Source organism: Globicephala melas, chromosome 2, assembly GCF_963455315.2.
Source record: "Globicephala melas chromosome 2, mGloMel1.2, whole genome shotgun sequence".
Lineage (NCBI taxonomy): Eukaryota > Metazoa > Chordata > Mammalia > Artiodactyla > Delphinidae > Globicephala > Globicephala melas.
In genome coordinates this window covers 41,666,097-41,688,998 of record NC_083315.2, presented here as the reverse complement: position 1 = coordinate 41,688,998, position 22,902 = coordinate 41,666,097, and the positions used below count along the sequence as shown (strand labels likewise).

Genomic DNA, 22,902 nt, shown 5'->3' with positions numbered 1-22,902 from the left:
CCTGGGGGCTTAGAGTTGAGGGTTCCACGACCAGTTTTGTTATTGTAGGTCTTTTCCTTCTTTTGTGTTTCTTGCCTAGAGAAGTTCCTTTAGCAGTTGTTGTAGAGCTGGTTTGGTGGTGCTGAACTCTCTCAGCTTTTGCTTGTCTCTAAAGGTTTTAATTTCTCCATCAAATCTGAATGAGATCCTTGCTGGGTAGAGTAATCTTGGTTGCAGGTTTTTCTCCTTCAACACTTTCAATATGTCCTGCCACTCCCTTCTGGCTTGCAGAGTTTCTGCTGAAAGATCAGCTGTTAACCTTATGGGGATTCCCTTGTGTGTTATTTGTTGTTTCTCCCTTGCTGGTTTTAATATGTTTTCTTTGTATTTAATTTTTGACAGTTTGATTAATATGTGTCTTGGCGTATTTCTCCTTGGATTTATCCTGTATGGGACTCTCTGTGCTTCCTGGACTTGATTAACTATTTCCTTTCCCATATTAGGGAAGTTTTCAACTATAATCTCTTCAAATATTTTCTCAGTCCCTTTCTTTTTCTCTTCTTCTTCTGGAACCCCTATAATTCGAATGTTGGTACGTTTAATGTTGTCCCAGAGGTCTCTGAGACTGTCCTCAGTTCTTTTCATTCTTTTTTCTTTATTCTGCTCTGCAGTAGTTATTTCCACTATTTTATCTTCCAGGTCACTTATCCGTTCTTCTGCCTCAGTTATTCTGCTATTGATCCCATCTAGAGTATTTTTAATTTCATTTATTGTGTTGTTCATCGTTGCTTGTTTCATCTTTAGTTCTTCTAGGTCCTTGTTAACTGATTCTTGCATTTTGTCCATTCTATTGTCCATTCTATCTCCAAGATTTCGGATCAACCTTACTATCATTATTCTGAATTCTTTTTCAGGTAGACTGCCTATTTCCTCTTCATTTGTTAGGTCTGATGGGTTTTTATCTTGCTCCTTCATCTGCGGTGTGTTTTTCTGTCTTTTCATTTTGCTTATCTTACTGTGGGGTCTCCTTTTTTGCAGACTGAAGGTTCGTAGTTCCTGTTGTTTTTTGTGTCTGTCCCCAGTGGCTAAGGTTGGTTCAGTGGGTTGTGTAGGCTTCCTGGTGGAGGGTACTAGTGCCTGTGTTCTGGTGGATGAGGCTAGATCTTGTCTTTCTGGTGGGCAGGTCCACGTCTGGTGGTGTGTTTTGGGGTGTCTGTAGACTTATTATGATTTTGGGCCGCCTCTCTGCTAATGGGTGGGGTTGTGTTCCTGTCTTGCTAGTTGTTTGGCATAGGATGTCCAGCACTGTAGCTTGCTGGTCGTTGAGTGAAGCTGGGTGCTGGCGTTGAGATGGAGATCTCTCGGAAATTTTTGCTGTTTGATATTATGTGCAGCTGGGAGGTCTCTTGTGGATCAGTGTCCTGAAGTTGGCTCTCCCACCTCAGAGGCACAGCACTGACTCCTGGCTGCAGCCCCAAGAGCCTTTCATCCACAGGGCTCCTTAATTTGGGATGATTGGTTGTCTATTCAGGTATTCCACAGATGCAGGGTATATCAAGTTGATTGTGGAGCTTTAATCCGCTGCTTCTGAGGCTGCTGGGAGAGATTTCCCTTTCTCTTCTTTGTTCTCACAGCTCCCAGGGGCTCAGCTTTGGATTTAGCCCCGCCTGTGCGTGTAGGTCGCCGGAGGGCGTCTGTTCTTTGCTCAGACAGGACGGGGTTAAAGGAGCCGCTGATTCGGAGGCTCTGGCTCACTCAGGCCCGGGGGGTAGGGAGGGGCACGGAGTGTGGGGCGGGCCTGCGGCGGCAGAGGCCGGCGAGACGTTGCAGCCTGAGGCGCGCCTGTGCGTTCTCCCGGGGGAGTTGTCCCTGGATCCCGGGACCCCGGCAGTGGCGGGCTGCACAGGCTCCCCGGAAGGGCGCGTGGCCAGTGACCTGTGTTCGCACACAGGCCTCCCGGTGGCGGCAGCAGCGGCCCTAGCCGCTCTGGGCGGCCCTAGCCACGTCCGTCTCTGGGCTCCGCACCCCTAGCCGCGGCTCGCGCCCGTCCCTGGAGCTCTCTCAAGCAGCGTTCTTAATCCCCTCTCCTCGCGCACCAGGAAACAAAGAGGGACGTAAAAGTCTCTTGCCTCTTCGGCAGTTCCAGACTTCTCCCCGGACTCTCTCCCGGCCAGCCGCGGTGCACTAACGCCCTGCAGGCTGTGTTCACGCCGCCAACCTCAGTCCTCTCCCGGCGCTCCGACAAAAGCCGGAGCCTCAGCTCCCAGTCCCGCCCGCCCCGGCGGGCGAGCAGACAAGCCTCTCGGCTGGTGAGTGCCGGTCGGCCCGATCCTCTGCGCTGGAATCTGTCCGCTTTGCCCTCCGCACCCCTGTTGCTGTGCTCTCCTCCGCGGCTCCCAAGCTCCCCCACTCCGCCTCCCGAAGTCTCCACCCGCGAAGGGGCTTCCTAGTGTGTGGACACTTTTCCTCCTTCACAGCTCTCTCCCGCTGGTGCAGGACCCGTCCCTATCCTTTTGTCTCTGTTTAGTTTTTTCTTTTGCCCTACCCAGGTACGTGGGGAGTTTCTTGCCTTTTGGGAGGTCTGAGGTCTTCTGCCAGCGTTCAGTAGGTGTTCTGTAGGAGTTGTTCCACGCGTAGATGTATTTCTGGTGTATCTGTGGGGAGGAACGTGATCTCCGCGTCTTACTCTTCCGCCATCTTCCCGGAAGACCCCCACGACCAGTTTTGATACCTCTTGGAAAGTCATGAGAATGGGACAGGGACCCCAGTTATTTGTGGCTCAGTTTAAAAGGCAGAGTACCTAAGACTTCTTATTTTCAGATTTGCACTCTAAATGCCTATTCTGGGACAACAGAAAATTCCCACTAAACATCCTGTTACGTAGTTAACTTGCTTTGATACCTCAAATTATTAGTCCCAGTTCTCCTCCCCCACATAATATAATTATAATCCACATTCTTAGCCATGTAATGTTGCAGTGTTTTCCACTGTGAGAGGCATGTACTTCCCCACCTCACTGATGTGGGGTTTGGCCATGTGGTTCGCTTTGGCCAATGAAATGTTAGCAACAGGATATGCACAGAGGCTTTCAATGTGCTTTTACAGTTTGGCATCTCTCATGTCCTCCTATCATTTGCCATGAGAAGGACATGTCCCTAGCAGCTGCTAGTAGCATATACGTAGCTGGATGAGAGTCACACAGAGCAGACCTGCACCTGAGCTGCAATGTGAAGGAGAGCCCCTCCAGCTGACTGGCAAACTCACGAGTGAGATAAATAATATTTGCTGTGTGAGCCACTGAGATATTTGGGGATATTTGTTACGCAGCTTTATTATTCTCACACAGTAATAGCGGACTAATATTCTTGCTATCTGCCCAACATTATGCTAAGCACTGTAGTACCTCATTTAGTTTCTTTCTTTTCACAACTGTATGAGATAGAGCACTATTAATATTATCTTTATTCTATAGATAAGGAAATTGAGGCACAGAGCATTCAAGCACAATTAGTAAGTGAAGGAGATAAGCTTCAATCCAGTCATCTGACCACCATGGAACATAAAACAGAAGGAGAGAAAGGTGTAGCTCTGTGCTCTTAAGGTCTGTACTCCGGGGCTGACCTTGGACTCAGAGCCACAAGGCCCTCAGCACAAGACTGACCAGATCCCAAAAGCTGAAGCAACTTTTCTAGCTTTGTCAGTGCATACAGAGAGAATGAGACAGGCTTCCCTTCCAGAATGCATTACCTGTCCCTGAACTTTGAGGAGGGGAAGTCCCACGGGGAATTCTAAGCAAGGAACAATCCTACCTTTGTGAAGAGCAGCCATCCAATGTTCTGCACGGGATTGCACAGCACATCTCATTCTCTGCCTGTTATTTGATTCTCTCTAAGCAGATATCTCCGGCTTTTTTCTTTTAAAAATGATTACACAATTGCCAGCTGCTGGGATTATACAAATAACCTGATAATAGCAAAGCAATATGCTGTCCAGTGTTCAAACACTGCCACACAGCAACAAAGCAGCCTGGGGTGCCACTTCTCATTCACAGCCTGCAAACAGAAGTAGCACAGGTGAAAGCCACCCACGCTCTCTGTTTCAGGGGAACAGAGTAGCAGGATGTTTGGTCCCAAGATGGATTTTTTTTCTCTTCAACTTCCATGATGTTCTGTGCACAGGGAGAATGCAAAGTCACGTCCTTTGGCAGAATAACTCGTCAATATAATTCAACGATGCACTCCCTTCTTTAACCAAAGTTAGTACCCCTGATGGGCAGCAACAGGTCTTCAAGTTACAGACAAGTCAGCGATTCAGAGGACAAGGATTGCATCTTCCTTGCCTACCACTAACCCCAGTGCCTAGCACAGTGGGCAGTCAATCAATATTTGTTGAATAGATAGATGTAAAAGGGATTTCGGGGGTGGAGGGGAATCCACCTTTGAGTTTTGCATATTTTAATTCTTAAAAAGCAAGAATAGGGCAAGCAAGGACAGGGTTAAGAAAATCGGAACCCCTTAGAAAAGAAGGAATGTTGAAGACACAGCCAGACTTTAAAGTCTTTGACACTCACCAACAAAGCTAATACTTTATCATCTTTATTTCAGCAAAAGTCAGCTCAGTGTTTGTGGCAGACACCTGGGGTTCCCTGCCCAGCAACCATGTCCCCTTCTTTTTGGTAACAAGTCCTCAATTTCCCTTTGAAGAACTCCCCATTCCTCACTCCATGTGGAACTCATAGGGTGGCCTCCAGGACAGGGAGGTGACCCCACCTGGGCCAGGCAGATTTCCTTCATCCCTGAATGGGAATCTTGATCTGGGCACCCAAAGCCAGAAAATGGTGGGGAACTCAGCCCCTTGGGAGGGTTTCCAAATAGCCCATCTATTTGCAAGGGAGCAGGCTGGACTTTCCACAAACAGACTGCAGATTTCCCCAGAACACAACATGGAATTAACATCAGTACTCCAGCACTGCATTCCATCGTTTTGTTCTTTCAGCTAAGCTCCTTCTTCTGAATCCTTATTAAACACTAGCACAGAGCAGAGGAGAGAACTCCAAGCTGGAAATAGGGTCTCTGATCATAAATCTGCCATGGGAAATAATAAGTTACCTCCCCTGTTGGGGCCTCAGTCTCTCCCTCCATAGTATTAAGGGGCTGGGATTAAATAAACACAAAGGAGCCTTGTGTGCTGGGTCAATAAAAATTGACCCTTGGAAGCTCTGGTTCTTGGCAACACAAAACTCACATTGTCAGGGACAGTGAGGCTTGGAGTTTAAAGCAGCTAATCCCCTGGCTGGATGACTCAGACAAAGAGGATTAACCCTCAGAGGAGAGAGTCATCATCCAAATATAGAGCAATCCCAAGCACACACATTAGAAAGGAGAAGCACCCCCGCCTTCTCTTGCAAATTCCAGTTCTCTAGCCCTGTTGGTGAGCTGTTCGATTATCCCTCCAACACCCCAAGGCCAAGGTGTTAGACCCTCTCTATGTTCCTCTACCACGCTTCTCAATTCTCCAATCCAGGGTTACAGCATTTCTCCTTTGAAATACACAGGTTTGTTAAAGGTACTCCAAGTTTGTTAAATAACTAACCATTGAGCACCCAGTGTGCCAGGGACTCTTAAAAGCCAGAGCTATGGAGGTAGACAAGATGATACAGTCCCAGCTCTCAGGGAGTTTTTCAGTCCAGAGGGAAAACACCTATTGAGTGCCACATACCCTACGAAGCACTAGACAACCATCATCTCCTCAATAAATGCCCCTCAATAACCCTTGAAAATAGATCTTACTATAACCATTTTACAGATGAGGAAACTGAGGCTCTGAGAAGTTAAACTACTTGCCCAAGGTTATACAACCTACAAGTATCAGACAGAGCTGCTTGGTTTTAAAATGCAATGGGACATAGAATGTGCAACACCAAGAGTGAACCCTAAGGTAAACTACATACTTTGGGTGATTATGATGTGTCAGTGTAGGTTTATCAATGGTAACAAACGTACCACTCTGGTGGGGATACTGATAATGAAGGAAGCTATGCATGTTTTAGGGGCCGAGGGATGGGAAATCACTGTATCTTCCTCTCAATTTTGCTGTCAACCTAAAACTGCTCTAAAAATAAAATCTGTTTTAAAATGATAGCATCATTTGTAAATGAAAACAATCCTATTTACAATTGCATCAAAAAGAGTAAGTACCCAGGAATAAATTTAACCAAGGAGGTGAAAGACTTGTATACTGAAAACCACAAGACGTTAATGAAAGAAACTGAAGAAAACATAAATATATGCAAAGATATGCTGTGCTCATGGATTGGAAAAATCAATATTAAAATGTCTATTACTACCCAAACCAATCTGCAGCTTCAATGCAATCCTTATCAAAATTCCAATAGCATTTTTCAAAGAAATAGAACAAATAATCCTAAAATTTGTATGGAACCACAAAAAAACAACAACAACAACAACAACTTGAATAGCCAAAGTAATCTTGAGAGAGAAGAACAAAGCTGGAGGCACCACCTCCCTTATTTCAAACTATACTACAAATCTACAGTAACCAAAACAGTATGGTATTGTCATAAAAACAGACACATAGATCAATGGAACAGAACAGAGAGCCCCAAAATAAACCCAAGCATATATGGCCAATTAATGTACAACAAAGGAGCTGAGAATATACACTGGGGAAAGGATGGTCTCTTCAATAAATGATGGTGGGAAAACTGGACAGCCACATGCAAAAGAATGAAACTTGGACACTGTCTTATACCAGACACAAAAATTAACTCAAAATGGATTAAAGATTTGAATGTAAGACCTGAAACCATAAAATTCCTAGAAGAAAATATAGGGGATGAGATCCTTGACATAGGTCTTGGCAATGATTTTTTTAATCTGACACCAAAAACAAAGGCAACAAAAGCAAAAAAAAAGTGGGACTACATCAAAATAAAAAGCTTCTGTACAGCATAGGAAACTATCAACAAAATGAAAAGGCAATCTACCAAATGGGAGAAAATATTTGCCAATCATATATCTGACAAGGGACTAATATCCAAAATATACAAAGAACTCATACAACTCATTATCCAAAAAACCAAACAATCTAATTTTTAAATGGGCAGAAGATCTGAATATACATTTTTCTAAAGAAGACATACACATGACCAAATAGACACATGAAAAGATTCCCAATGTTACTAATTATCAGGGAAATGCAAACCCAAACCACAATGAGATATTTCCTCATACCTGTTAGAATAGCTATTATCAAAAAGACAAGAAATAACAAGTGTTGGTGAGGATGTGGAGAAAAGGGAACCCTTGTGCACTGTTGGTGGGAATGTAAATTGGTGCAGCCACTATGGAAAGCATGCTGGAGGTTCCTCAAAAAAATTAAAAATAGTACTACCATATGATCCAGCAGTTCTACTTCTAGGTATTTATTTGAAGAAAATGAAAACGCTAACTCAAAAAGATATATGCACCCCCATGTTCACTGCAGCACTATTTACAATAGTCAAGATATGAAACAACCTAAGTGTCCATCAAGAGATGAATGGATAAAGGAGATATGGTACACATATACAATGGAATATTATTCAGCCATAAAAAAAGAATGAAATCTTGCCATTTGCAACAAAATGGATGGGCCTTGAGAACATTATGCTAAGTGAAGTAAGTCAGATGAAGAAAGGAAAATACTGTATGCTCTCTCTTACATGTGGAGTCTAATAAATAAATGGCCAGTGAAAGTCTGGCCACGTCCCACACCAAGCCCTTTGGGTATCTACACTACGGCAACAGGGACCAAAAGACCAAATTCACCTGTTAGTTACTTTGAAGTTTCAGTGGATGGTCAAATCTACAAACTAGGATACACATAACCAACTTACCTGGAGAAGTCAGCCTCATCAAAGGCATATATGCTATTTTATGTGGTGGTCAGGCACATGCCACCAAAGGTAGAACTTATGTCCTGGAAGATTTCCTCACTTGCCCAGCACTGTTCTCAGCACATAAGATGCTAGATCATACTGCATAATACAAATAGATCCAACACTCTTAATTATTTATGTAATTTATGTGGCAAGAACTTCCCAGGTTTTCAGGATAAAAAATTATTATTTTTTAATGATATGGGATGCTACAAGATATCCCCATCGTTCTGTAGAATTCAGAAACAATGTGAAAAGAAATGGAAAATTTTGAACTTCAGTCTTTTCAGAGTGCATATGCTCCTGGAATAGTCATCAGAGGAAACACTGGCTGTTTAACCTGCCACACTTTTCTGCATCAAAGAAGCTCCTAGTTGTTTATCCATTCTATATATAAAAGCTTACATCTGCTAACCCCCCTCTCCCACTCCACTCCTTCCCCAAACCCTTGGCAACCACCAGTCTGTTCTCCATGTCCGTGATTCTGTTTGTTTCATAGATAGGTTCATTTGTGTCATATTTTAGATTCCATATATGTGACATCATATGGTATTTGTGTTTCTCTTTCTGACTTACTTCACTTAGTATGATAATCTCTAGTTGCATCCATGTTGCTGCAAATGGCATTATTTCATTGTTTTTTATGGCTGAGTAGTATTCCACTGTATATATATACCCATTCATCTGTCAATGGACATTTAGGTTGTTTCCATGTCTTGGCTATTGTGAATACTGCTGCTATGAACATAGGGGTGCATGTATCTTTTTGAATTACAGTTTTGTCTGGATATATGTCCAGGAGTGGGATTGCTGGATCATGTGGTAATTCTAACTATCTAGAATTATTGGACTCTTTAAATATTGTGCAGTATAACTATTTTAACTATTAAAAATAAATTTAAATATTAAAATAAATGTTAACAAATAGGAATACAATGGTTTTTAAATATTTATTTATTTGGTTGTGCCAGGTCTTAGTTGTGGCTGGTGGGCTCCTTAGTTGTGGCATGCAAACTCTTAGCTGTGGCATGTATGTGGGATCTAGTTCCCTGAAACAGGGATCCAACCAGGATCCCCTACATTGGGAGTGTGGAGTCTTAACCACTGCGCAACCAGGGAAGTCCCAATACATTTTAAGAAAAAGAAAATAAGCTCCTAGGAAACAGGCAACCCAACAGTCAGCCCAGAGGTACCTTTTTAATATTTATGTTATCGAGAAGCACTCTTCTTGATCCTCCGCAATGTGTTCCCATAAGCTTATGAGAAATTGCTAATTAAAATTTCAGGCTCTGTATTGATGAAGGTGGACTAACCACTGTAACAAACTCTAAAATGTCAGTAGTTTAACGTAGACAGAGCTTGCTTCTCGCACATGAGACAGCACCAAACAGGGCCAGCCAGTGGATGGGAAAAGAGCCTGGAGGAGGCAAATGGAGGTTCACCGGCCAGGCCTGGAAGTGATACCCATCACACCCATTCTCATCACATCAGCAGATCTGTCACAGGGCCATACCTACTTGCAAAAGAGGCTGGGAGATGGAGTCTGTGTGCCTAGAAAGAGTAGGAAGCAGGTTTGATAAAGAGCTTGCCACTGTCTGCCACTGGCTACAAAACCACATACAGTTGTTACTCAGTATCTGCAGGGGATTGGTTCCAGGACACCCATGGATACCAAAATCCAAGGATGCTGACATAAAATGCATAGTATTTGCATATAACTTACACACATCTTCCTGTATACTTGAAATTGTCTCTAGATTACTTTTAATACCTAATACAATGTAAATGCTATGCAAATAGTTGTGAACTTGATGTAAATGCTGTGTAAATAGTTACCGGTGTGCAACAAACTCAAGTTTTGCTTTTTGGAACTTTCTGGAATTTTTTTTCCAAGTATTTTCGATCCATGGTTGAATCCATGGACGCAGTACCAGCAGACCCAAAGAGCCAACAGTACTTAATATGGTTATTTCCAAATAAAGAACATAATTCAAAATGCTTACATAGATGGTGAGATTATAGGTGGATTTTCCTTTTCTTTTCCCAATTTTCAGGATTATCTGTAATGTGGTTATAATATATCCAAATGGTGGTGAGAATAGGAAAGGGAGGAAATCCCCTAATTAGTAACTCATGAAACAGTTATGGATGGACCCACATTATCCAGGCAACTGCCTGAGAAGTAGTGGCAACACTGCTTCCCTGGTCCCCTTGCAGCTCTCCTCTACTCCAAATACGGAAAACAGAACTTTCTGCTCTGTTTGTTCTGGGCAGCTATGGTCTAGGACTTCTTTATATTTACTAAATATTTTCCACACTCTCTTGGGTCTTTGTGTACCTTAAAGCATCTCCGAGACATCAATCAGAATTTCCACAGGTGTTGTTTCTCTTAACTGGATGGATGTCTGTGATGGAAGCTATATCAGACTTCTGATCCACTCAATTCACACACGGTCAAGCCTTGTAGAGGAAGCACAAGACAGTAATTATCTCACCACTCAAAGGACCCTTTCAAGGAGCCAAGACAACAATCAGCTCTTCTGAGTATGTTAGTGGTTCCTGAGTTTTTTTCCTCCTTGGCACACATGATGATAACCTTTAAACACCCAAAAGGAACTAACACAACATTGTAAACCAACTGTACTCCAATAAAAATAAAAATTAAAAAAATAAAAAACAAGAAGCTCCAGTGGGTATCCATGCCACTTCCCACCATTGCCCTCTCCCCCCTTTACCCCCCAGCCAACACCACCGTACCACCTCATCAGACTGCCTGTTGTTCCCAGATCAATCGAGGACTTTCAGGTCTAGGTGCCTCTCAAACTATTTCCTCTATTAGGAATACCCTTCTCCTCTCCAGCACCCACCTGGAAAACTCCTACCCATCCTTCAAGGCTCAGTTAAGCAATGTCCCTTTATTCTGTCCAGTAGTGTTTTTGGCTCTCCGTCTTCTCTCCTCATGCAGCAATAGCCACTGCTTATAGTCTGTGCTCCCACAAACATTCACTCAGTATATATCTCTGTGACATCATCTTCTCACCTTATAGTCTAATTATTAATTAATGAGCTCCCCAACAGCAGAGCCCAAACACTGCAGCCCTTATAGGTCCTGGCAACGGAGGAAACTTGGTCCCCACCCAAGTCATGGTCCTACTTCCCTAATGAACCAGAGGTGTAGGGCCAAGAATATGTGACCATGTGAGCTCTCAAGCTACGAAAAAATGATATGAAGATGTTGTGGTCTGTTCCCTACTTTTATTGTGTAAATTACCCGGGGATCTTGTTAAAATGTAGGTTCTGATTCAGCAGGTCTGGGGTGGAGCCTGAAATTCTACGTTTCTAACAAGTTCCAAAGTGATGCTGGTGCTACTGGTCCAGGGCACATACTTTGAGTGGCAAGGGCCTAAGGTTTGTTTGCATGGGCACATGATACACCTGGGGCAGCAAGACAGGCAAACGTCAGAGACCCCTGCTTCCAGGGGATGGAAGGTTTTGGAGACAGAAAACAGATACCCTTCCAATAAGAGAAAAGCTTAAGAGACAAGGCCTAGAATGTAGCAGTGGCTCAATAAATACTTGGAAAAGAGTCTAGAATAAATGAAGCCAGACTGTGCAGAGGGACATAAGCAGATTTCTCTCAACTCATCCTTGGGGAAGACAGGAAACTGGTCTCAAAGTTATAGAAGAAACTGAGTTATAAGCCATGGAGTACTGAGTTAGGGACCATTACTATCAAGGACATTTTCACAGTTAAAATATCTCCAGCTTCAGGTAAGTACTGGCCCTGAGGATACAGGTAGGTCAGGTGGACACGTGAATGTAGGAAAATGGCTCAGAGGCTGGGAATCCATTTGGATCCAGTTCCTTGTTTAAGCCCCTCAGGTAGTAGCCAGATATTTGCAAACTCCCTCTAGGAGACTGTGGGTCATAGCAGCAGAAATGGGAGAGGACGGAGTCAAGGTCATGGGTTGAGGCCCGGGGCTGCGCCTAACCAGCCTTCATGGACTTGGTGAGGAGGGAACACAGGGCACAGGGCAAAGAACATGTTCTAGAGATTAAGCAGCCCTGCATTTGAATCCACTCTGCCCCTTAGTAAGTGCTAACCTTTGGGCAAGTTATTTAACTTCTCTGAGCCTCAGTTTACTTGATGATAAAATGGAGACAATAAACCCCCATTTCATAGGCATTGGGAGAATTAAATGAAATCATATATGCATCATAATCATCATTATTGCCACATGATCAGACTACAAGCTCCTAGAGGAACCACATATAATGCATATATGTGTCCTCAGTACAAAGCTAAGTTTGCTGTAAAATTAAACTTCTCTGCTGTCTCTATTTCTTTATCTGTAAAATGGGAATAAAACAGATTTACAAGCTGCTTATTTGAGGGTTGTTGTGAGAATACTGTTGTTGGAATTCCACAAATGTTGAGCAAACGCTGGTGGTGATCCTTATAACCTCAGGGTGACTTTTCCCTCTGATTCCCAGATGGGCAAGCCCTAAGCATTCCCTCGTGTTTCCAAGGTGAGACCAGAGGGGGCAGACCAGAGACCTGAGCAGGCTACAGGGCATCTGGAGGTGACAGGCTCAGTCTGGAGCAGCAGCTGCTGTAAATGGACCTCAGCCAGTCATTGGATTGAGGATGTGGCATTTAATACTATCTGCCATCAGTGAGCTCTCACTAGGAGACAGGTACTGTTCTAGGCCCTTAATGCAAGTTAACTCATATCTCCTTCCCCATAACGCTACAAAGTAAGACTATCATCATTCTGATTTTACTGACTGGGAACCTGAGGTACAGATTGTGAAATGACTTGCTCAAGATCTCACGTGAGTAGGAAGCAAGGCCAGGTCGGGAACCCAGGCAGACTGACGCTGGAGCTCTTTGCTCTCTACCTTCTCAAAGAAGCTCAAGAATCCAGGAATGACTAGAAGGTCGAGCCAGTCAGAAGGGACCTTACTTGTCTAGAGGAAATGGGCTAAAAATCCCAGGATATCAACCTGGCAGTGACACAGATGAACCTGAGAAACTTGATGGGAATAACCTGGCCTGTGAGAGCTCTACCTGGTGCCCCCAGATCCCACACACTGGGCCACTGTGGAAACAGGAGGCCACCAACCCCGTGATGTGAGGACAGGGGCCCAGCACAGCTTCTCTGCCAGAGGTGGGCTGGCACCACCAAAAGAAGACAAAGTCACCCATCATGGGGAGTGAGAGGAGAGCTCAGCTCAGCATCCCACCTGTTTCCATACTGCTCCTACCCTTTCTCATCAACCTCTTCATCGCCTCAGGTGGGCTTATCTTCTACCACTTTAATTTTGAAGCTGCCACTTTTACATTGCTTTCCCAGAGCTTCCCTTTCCTTAAAGCTTAATTTTTATGCTTTGCTTTAAAAAAAACTCAAAGTGGCTGCATTTAACCCACGGACATTTAAGCAACCACAGGTGGGTTGCATTCATCACTCATCCTAGGGACAGGAGTGGAACCGAGCCCCTTCAGCCCTCCAGGGCCAAGGTCAGGAGCTCCTGACATGGCCGTGACCTCTTTAGCCCTATCCCCAGGGCCCAGGACTCTGCCCGGAGCAGGGCAGACCCCACAAGGCCATTTCCTCTCTCTTGGAGCTGACCATGTGCCCGCTGGGCTCCATTCCAGCACCATCTGCTTCACCCCAGATCAGGAGAGAGGCCACTGTCAGATTCTGCGCACTGCAGGAGAGCAGGGCCCAAAGGCAAACCAGGAGCCGCTCTCACTGGGCCTGGGCTTTGGTCACTGGCAAGGGAAACCCCAGAGAATTTTTCAGAGGAAGTTGTTGGGGAGCCCAACCAGGCTCTTACCTGCCTGAGAAAACTAACTGTGCTGTTTCAGAGGGCTTCTAAGCATGACAATGAAGGGGGCCCAGGCCTCATTTCCTGTTCTCTCTCTTTTTAAAATTTTTTTAACTGAGGTATAGTTGATGTCCAACATTATATAAGTTTCAGGAGCACAACATAGTGATTCACAATTTTTAAAGCTTATACTCCATTTGCAGTTATTATAAAGTATTGGCTATATTCCCTGTGCAGTACAATATATCCTTGTGGCTTATTTATTTTATGCCTAGTAATTTGTACCTTTTAATCCCCTACCCTTATCTTGCCCCTTCCCCTTTCCCTCTCCCCACTGGTAACCATGAGTTTGTTCTCTATATCTGTGAGTCTGTTTCTTTTTTGTTATATTCACTGGTTTATTTTTTAGATTCCACATATAAGTGACATCATACAATATTTGTCTTTTTCCGTCCGACTTATTTCATTAAGCATAATACCCTCCAAGTCCATCCACGTTGTTGCAAATGGCAAAATTTCATTCCTTTTCGTGGCTAATATTCCATTGTATATATGTACCGCATCTTCTTTATCCACTCATCTGTTGATGGACACTTAGGTTGCTTCCATACCTTGGCAATTGTAAACAATGCTGCTGTGACCATGGTCTCTCTTGATCTCTACCCTCAGACAAACATATTGCTGCAGGCCTGACTTGGGCTCTGGTCCTTTCTCTAGTGTTAACTGACTGTAGGACCTTAAACAAGTCATTTCCTTTTCTAGACTCAACTCCCTCCTTTGCCTAGTAAGGAGTTTAGATTCCTGCTGTCCCTTCAGCTCTGAAACACTAAGATCCTAAGTTCAAGTAAATCCTTCCATTGTCCTAAATTTGTGCTGGGCCCAGAAAGGAACCTGACTATGAAATACTTATTAAAACAAACCTGAACACATGGGGGTATTGATGGATGGACATGTCTTCGTTAGCAGGTTTCTGTCCTGGGGACAGACTTGAAAACTCACGCCTCTCCCTGCTTACGTGAGTTTTAGATGCCAAAGTGCCTGCCAACACGTGTATCATCTGGGGTTGACGTATGAAGCAGTTAATGGTCCCCAGCTCCCAGCTTGAACAGCCAACTGCTACACCCAGGCATCTGTAATGCAAGAAGGCCCCAGATGTCTGGCAAAATTACCTTCTCTTGCATCTATGCAGAACTGGAAGAGAAAGAAATGAGGTTGTTCAACCACTTGTCCAAGGGTACTTTTGTCTGTGATTTCTTTGCTCTGGGCCTCAGGTTTCCCATCTGTAAAGTGGAAATGGGAGAGAGGACATGGCCTACATGTTCTAGCTCCTGAAAGCAGTTCAGAACTCTATTTCTGGGGGGTTACAGAGTCACCAGGTAGGGGACAATTTTCAATTGCCTTTTGGGGGAAAAGAAAAGTCAATGCTACTCTCTACCCTGCTGCCCAAGACAGAAGCAACCTCTAAAGACTGAAGGAAACACGAAGTGGGTGGGGCAGGAGCTTCCATAGAAAAAGAGAAATTCAATAGGACCACAGGCTTCTGTGTGGGCAGCTGAAAGAGGGAATACATGGTGTGGGTGTTCATTGCCAGGGTAGGAGACACTGTTGGGTGGGCTATAATCAATGGTCAAGACAACAAGGGAGCTTTGGCCTTTGCTCCTGATGCATCTGAGAGCTCCAAAGGAAAACTGACTCTATGTTCCTTGATCTAGAGGAGGCCAGAATGGCGGCGAAGGCAGGGAGGTGGGGGAAAGAGAAACCGTGAGCTGCTGAGTACTTACTAGAGGCTGAAGGCTCATCACTGTCACTCACATTCCCACTTCTTGCCCAGGCCAAGAAGAAGAATAGAGAGAGCCTCAGCTAACCGAGCAACCACAATAGCACTGACTCACTCATGTATCAAATAAATATTTATTGTGTGCCTACTATGCACCTGGAGTAGGGAGAACAGCAGATTTTCCAGTAGAAAACATTGTGGAGCAGATATTATGGGAGCGAAGCCCAGAGGCATCTGACAGCAGAGTTTCTGCACCTACATAATCCAAGTGACTCAAAAATTTTGATCATGGAATTCCAACAAAGTATGGGACAGTGCAGAGCTGAGCTGGGGTGGGGGTGTGTGGCCTATTGCCGAGAATAGAAGGTTGGTTTCCCTCTGAGGCACCTTGGAAATCTCTAGTTCATAAGGATGATTATTGTCCAGTTGTCTCATCTGGAACATCATGGGCCCCATGCAAATAATCTTCTCAATAGCACTGGCAACTTTAAATGACAGGTTCTAAATTCTCACTACACTTAGAATTTTCAAGTCTTTCATCAGGTGTAGTGATCCTTTAATCAATTTTTAGACCAACATATTTCCAAGTCCAGGAGCATGAAGGAGACTGCAGAGCACTTGGGTTTTATTACTACCACCATCATCACCACCACCACCATCATCAACATCATCATCATCACCATCACCATCAACATAATCATCACCATCATCATCCCCATCCCCATCACCATCATCACCATCATCATCATCATCACCATCATCATTTTACAACTGAGGAAACAGGGGCTCAGAGAAGTTAAATAACTTGCTAAAGTTTACACAGCTAGAACGTAATGAAGCTTGAGTTCAAACCAAGTTTTGTTTGTTCCCAAATCCCACTGCTCCATCCGATCCCCAACATGGTCAATCCTGGTACCCACATAGACAAATGGAGGCCAACTTGATACCTCTTCCTCATATTTCCTTCTGGGCTTCAATTCCTTTTTTCCCACTGTTGCTCCTTTCTCTCTCTCTTTCTTCCTCTCTCTCTCTCTCCTTCTCTCTCTCTCTCTCTCTCTCTCTCTCTCTCACACACACACACACACACACACACACAGGAAACCACTTGCCATTGCGATACCTACTTTTTCTTTTTTTCACTCCCCACCCCCTCCAATATCATTGCAAAGAAAATTCACACTCACATGTATTCAGTCACACCACAGGGAGGAAATGGTCAGTACCTGGAGTCTGAGATTTAAGTCATTCCAGCCTCCCCTTTTCCTGTAAGGCTATTGCCGATTTCTCTCCTTTTATAAACAGGAACACATTATGCAAGATGCTGTAGATGTGGGATTTTTCAAGCAAGCTGGTGACACTCTTTCACTTGGCATAAAATCGATTTAAATAAATGTCTCCCTTTTTCAAGATTCTTTCCTGCTCCTGCTTAATCTTAAATTAAGAGCAGTACAATAATAACCCAAGAACATCACACCCCTGAATTTCAGCCACCTCACCCGGAGGATCTTGTCTCCTTTTTTGAAAGTGTGAGCTATTTTTTGGTTTCCACTTGTTTCTCTTTCTTGTCACCACACATTGTTTTCTATAAGATATAAGCAATTGGAGCCTTCACATTTAAAGCCTGTTTTTAGTCCGTGTGATCCACAATAAGGCTCTCATGAGACCTTGGAAAGAAAAGGAATAACTTCAGGGAGTTACACTTCAAGATCCACTGAAGCAAAGATCTGCAGTCACCTCCAGTAATTAAATGACTCTATTCACTCATTCAGTAAATACTCACTGAGTGCATACTAGGTGGCAGGCAATATTCAGGGCACTGGTGATACAGCAGTGACTCAGCTCACTGAAGGGACAAACTAGAAACATGCTAATGATATTCAAGTTTATGTCTCCTTCTAGGACCTCTTCCTTCAACTCTAGACCCACATATGTAACTATCTAATTAACATCTCCCATTGGATGTCCAATTGAACCCCATAACTGTCCCTTCTCCATCTCAGTAAAGGGCCACTCTTTCTAGCTGTTCAGGTCAAAATATGTGGAGTCATCCTTGACTCCCTTCTTTCTCTCATTTAACCCATCATCAGCAAGATATATCCAGAATTTGATGACTTCTCACCATCACCACTCTCCACCCTGGTCCAAACCACCATCATCTCTTGCCTGGATTATTGCAGTAGCCTCCTGACTGATCTCCCTGTTTTCACCTTTAATCTCTAAAGTCTATCCTAAAGTCTAAAGCTCAGGTAATCATTGTAAAACCTAAATCAGATAATGTCAATGAGTGCTCAATATTCTCCAATGGCTTCCCATCTCACTCAGAGCAAAAGCCAAAGTCCACACAAGGCTAGACAACCTTGTATTACCCAGCTCTCCACCATTTCTCTGATCTCATCTTCTCCATCCCCCTCTTCTCTCAGTTCCTTCTACATGAATCCCCTTGCTGTTCCCAGAACACGCCAGTACACTGTTCCCTTGGGGCCTTTGCACTTGTTGTTTTCCCTGCCTACAAGGGTCTTTCCCCAAATATCCATGTAGCTCACTCTTTCACTTCCTTCATGTCAGCCTGACCACACCCACCCCACTCCCTACCCCCATTCAACCAGGCACTCCCCATCCTCCTCTCCTCACTTGATATTCTCTCATCACATAATATTACACATTTACTTATTTACATATTATCTCCCCAACTAGAATAAATCCTTCATGAGGATGAACCTTGCTACCCTGACTGCTGTATCCCCTGCCTACAATGCCTGGCATGTAAGGAACATTCAAGAAATGTTTGGTGAATGAATGACTATCTAAAGATACCTATGTCTGAAGTTGGTCAGCCATGGAAACAGAGAAAAATACAGGAAAAAAAAGAAAAAAAGAAAAGAAAAAGGGCAAGTTGCAGGCATTTGCAGAGTTCAGGAGAAAAGGAGCCTTAGCCAAGGGGACTTAAACTTTAAGGTCCCTATGGTAGATTGATTGCACAGATATACCAATTCCTCCCCCGTTCCCTGTATCCATGCTCTCTGCCATGTGACTACGTAGCTCCTCCCATCAAGAAGTGTACTCTATTCCCCACGCCTTCACTCTGGGCTAGCCTTGTGACTTACTTTTGTCAATAGACAAGACTGAAATGACAGTGTGCCAGTTATAAGCTTAGGGCTCAAGAGGTCATGCAATTTTCCACTCTCCCTTGGATTCCTGAGATAACATGTGAACATGCCGGGCTAGCCTGTTGGAGGACGAGATACCACCTGGAGCAGAGCCAAGTCATCCCAGCTAAGGCCATCCTAAAGCAGCCAGCTCTTAGCCACTCCAACAGCAGACAAAAATCACATGAGCAAACCCAGCCGGGATCAATCAAGCACAACCTGGATCTGCAGAACTGCCTGGATGAGCCATAGACAAGTGAGAAAATGAGAAATGGTTGCTGTCTTAAGCCACAAGTTGTGGGGAGGTTTGCTCTGTAGTCCCATTGGCAAAGTCATCCCTAATGTGTGTGATCAGCCCCTAGGGGAGGCATCTCAGCTGCTCTGCTCTGAGTATGTGTTCATCAGGAAAGCTTCTCCTTATGATTTAGCTCTCACTAAGGGGGGTCTGCAGGAAGAAAACACACCACCATGCCACACAGTGTCCCAGCAATTACAAATCAATAGACTGGCATGGGAGTGAGCAAGGTCACCGTGATGTAGCCCAGAGGGACAGATTGGCTTTCTGAGGCAGCAACACCTTGGATGGGGAAAATTCACAGAGGTGAATGTCACCTTCTGAGCTGACTTGGGGGACACCCAGCCAGCCACCCAACCAGGAGCTAGCCTCATCACAGCCTGTTCCACAGGAGCTTTGACCAGGTTCTCAGGCATCCAGCCCCATTTCTGTCCAAGGAAAACACTGCAGGAGCCCTGCAGCACCAAGAACAGCAGTGGGGTGGAGCTCTCAAATCCTAAAACCATGCTCTTTTTTTTTTAAATTGGGTCTAGTTGATTTACAATGTTGTGTTAGTTTCAAGTGTACCACAAAGTGATTTTGTTATATATATATATACACACACTTTTTTTTTTCAGATTCTTTTCCATTATAGGTTATTACAGATACTGAGCACAGTTTCCTGTGCTATACAGTAGGTCCTTGTTGTTTACCTATTTTATATATAGTAGTGCGTGTACATGTATCCCAAACTCCTAATTTATATCTCCTCCCTCCCCCCACGCTATCCCCTTTGGTAACATTAGTTTGCCAAAACCATGCTCTTTAGAGGAACAAAGTCTCAGAGGGGCAGAGCAGCAAACTGTGGTCTTCATATTCAGCCTACAAGACAGAAGCCTCAAATAAATGCATCATATGATATTATGTAAATGCACCCCGTGGTACACCAATGGTCAGTATATTTCCACTTGATTCTAACACCTTTCCATAGCCATAGAAACTACTGTCATTCTCACAGAATAAAGAATCAAAACTAGCAAGGACAATACCTGCAGGACTATTCACTAAAGGTGACCCTTTCTTTCATTGTGGGAAAGGAAATGAACATAAGACTAAGGTTCAAAAGAAGCACTAAAATAGTCCTTGATCTGGAAAGGACTGGAAGGATAGCTGAACACTGTTTGGCACAGAGCTTCTCAACACCTTGCAAAGATTTATGCCTCTGTTGGCTGCATTTGCTTAGGCTGAGTGACCACAGGAATCTATGTCTCCCAACCAGCCTTCTTCTAAGCATAGAGTGTAGGATTTCAGCCAATTCCTTCCGCAAAAGCTCAGGATATTAATCTTAGCGACAAATAGAAATCATAAGAGGCAATACCCAAGTGACCTTGCCGTATTACCCCTCTGACCTCAAATCCTACTGCTGTTCCCCTCACTCACTCAACTGCAGCCTCCCTGGACTCCTTTCTGGTTTTCTTAGGAACATACCTCTCTCCTGCTTCAGGGTTTTTGCAGGTGCTGTTACTCTGCCCAGAATGTTCTTCCTCAGACATCTGCCTGGCTCGCTCCTCACTTCCCCAGGGGTCTGGTCAAATGTCACTTACAAGCAAAGCTTTCCCTGATCAAACTGTATTAAAAAATAACTATCCCCACCCCACCCTCTGGCAAGATTCCCCCTTCCTCTTACTCTGCTTCATTTCTCTCCACTATAATGCATCACTATCTAGTTACTTATTTATTTGTCCATTATCTTATACACATATTCACACACACACACACACACACACGCACGCACGCACGCACACACAAGGTAAGCTCTTTGACGGGCTTTATTTCGTTCAGTTCTGTATTCCCCCCACATAGAGCAGTACCTGACACGTCGTAGGTACTCAATGAATGAACTGCCATTTCTTAAGCACCTACTTTGTGCCAAGCAATTTATATGATGATCATTTCCCAATAAACACATATTTTTAAGCATCTATGATGTAATTATATTATAAGAACTCCACTGTTATCTCCATTTTACAGATCAGGAATCCAAAGCTCAAAGCGAGGCTAAATAACCTGCCCAAGACACTCACCGAGGTCTGTTTGAGCATCAGAGCCCACGCTCCTTGCAGTGTGCCAACCTGCTTTTTAAATACCTTAGTGATGGTCTAGGTTACAAAACGCATGTGATACGCATCTCTGGCAACATACATAACACAAGAGCTCATCATCCTACCATTTTTCATCACCCACTACAGCTTTTGTTCAGGAAAAAACATCCATCAGATTGGATTTTTATTTCCCAGAGCACATTGGTTGAAACAGCTTTAGCTTTCCTTTATCCCACCTATTTAGAGACAATCAAGGTTGGAGCTTTCCTTTTGAACTGAGCTGGGACAAGCACAGACAGGTCAGGGACCCAAGGGAGATGAAGGTAGTTCATCTGCTCTGAGAATCCCTCAGAATTATCCAGAATCCCTGCCTCTGTGTACTGCTCCCAAACCTTCCTGGTCCTAGAATTTAGGAAAATGTTCCATTAAAAAAACAAAAAGGCTGATCTCCTGCATTGGGCACACTCTTCCCTTGGTGTCATCCTATGTCTGTGTCTACTGGGATCGATCTGGTCACGTACTGCAAATGTCAGCCCTGTTGTGACTTGTAGAGCTCTGACCATCCAGTAGCCTTGATGCTGATGAGGTGGGAGGGCGATGGGGGTCACTCACAGACCAAGGGACCAAGACAGGGACCCCGTCCCTACTGAAATCCATGTAATGCCTCAACTAGGAGAGCTTCCTTTTAAAAATAATCACTGCCACAATTAATTCCTTCCTCCTCCCTGCTCCCACCACTCTTTTCACACCTGCATTACTGAACTGATCACAGCTCATTGTTACAGGTGTTTCTTCTTCACCAGGTGTGAGCTTCTGGGGAACTGGACTTTGTTTTCATCACCTCTGCACCCCGAAGGATTAATCCAGCCTCTGACACATACTGTGTGTTCGACTAGTATTTGCTGACTAAAGAAAGATGCAGAATGAGCCTGTACTACGTCTGCTGCACCCACTGGAGCAAGCAGGGTAAGTCTTCTAGAAAGGACAAGAAGCAGAAGCATCTTCTAGAAAGGGCAAGAAGCAGAAGAGACCAGGGTAGACCAGAAGGACCGCTGAGCTGGCTACAAGACCCAATTCTCCTGCACAGGTATATACCTCATCCTTCACCTGTCACTCTCCGAACCTTAAAGCCGCCCACATTTGCCTCTGAACAAGCTTTTGAAAAAATGAGCAGGCACCCCCGGCACCCCCTCCCCACCCCAGTACCCCACCCTACCCCACCCTACCGGGCTGCTCTTTTCAGAGCCCCAGACATCGACGTTAAGTTACCTTTAGAAAGAGCTAGTTTGCATCTGTGGTTTCTGGTTAAAGGATCCTGTTTCAGCAGCCCGGCTGAACCCTGGACAGCAGAGATATCTAACACCCGTCTGCGGAGGAAACGGCAGTGCCTCGCTCCTCCCTGGCTAAACGCATTTGCTCACCCGTCCCTGCAGAACAAATCATGTTCTTTTCCTTGCGCTAAAATCCCTCTATAAACAAATCCTCTCTGTGTTCCTAAGAAACGGGTCCCACACCCGCGGAGAGCGCCCTCCACATACAGAAATACACGCAAACCCCAACCCAGAACCACCAGGTGTAAGCCTGGTTTTGATGTCCTTTAAGAACAAACCAACAACAACAAAAATCCATCTAAGAATTGAAACTAAGAGCAGTGACTAGAAAGCTTATGCACAGGGAGTTATAAACGTCCGTAGCCTAAGTTGCAAAACTATGCATGGCGCTAACAGTTGAAACACGCTTTAAAAACAGCCCTTGGGGATGCCACCTTCAAAGAGGCGCGCAGCCCCGGGCAGCGGGCAAGTCCTTGCTTTTCTGCGCCGGCTTTCCAAGTCTCTCCCCTGTCTTTTGTGCCA

The 22,902-nt window shown here is 44.4% G+C and overlaps 1 protein-coding gene and 1 pseudogene across 3 annotated transcripts in view; one reads left to right on the top strand and one right to left on the bottom strand.

Moving 5' to 3' along the window:
• SV2B (synaptic vesicle glycoprotein 2B) overlaps positions 1–22,902 on the bottom strand; it is a 199,137-nt gene that overhangs the window by 175,933 nt on the left and 302 nt on the right. The window contains exons 1-2 of one of the 3 annotated variants that reach the window (XM_060293889.1): positions 22,319–22,513; positions 10,257–10,378 (exon numbers count right to left, since the gene is read on the bottom strand). The exons of 1 other annotated variant lie outside the window; for it this stretch is intronic. The gene's annotated coding sequence lies outside the window, so the exon portion shown is untranslated. Of the gene's footprint in view, positions 1–10,256; positions 10,379–22,318; positions 22,514–22,902 lie in introns of those variants that run through there. One more of the 3 variants, XM_060293888.1, reaches the window with a different exon arrangement.
• LOC138842565 (large ribosomal subunit protein uL14-like) overlaps positions 21,850–22,902 on the top strand; it is a 29,466-nt pseudogene continuing 28,413 nt past the window's right edge.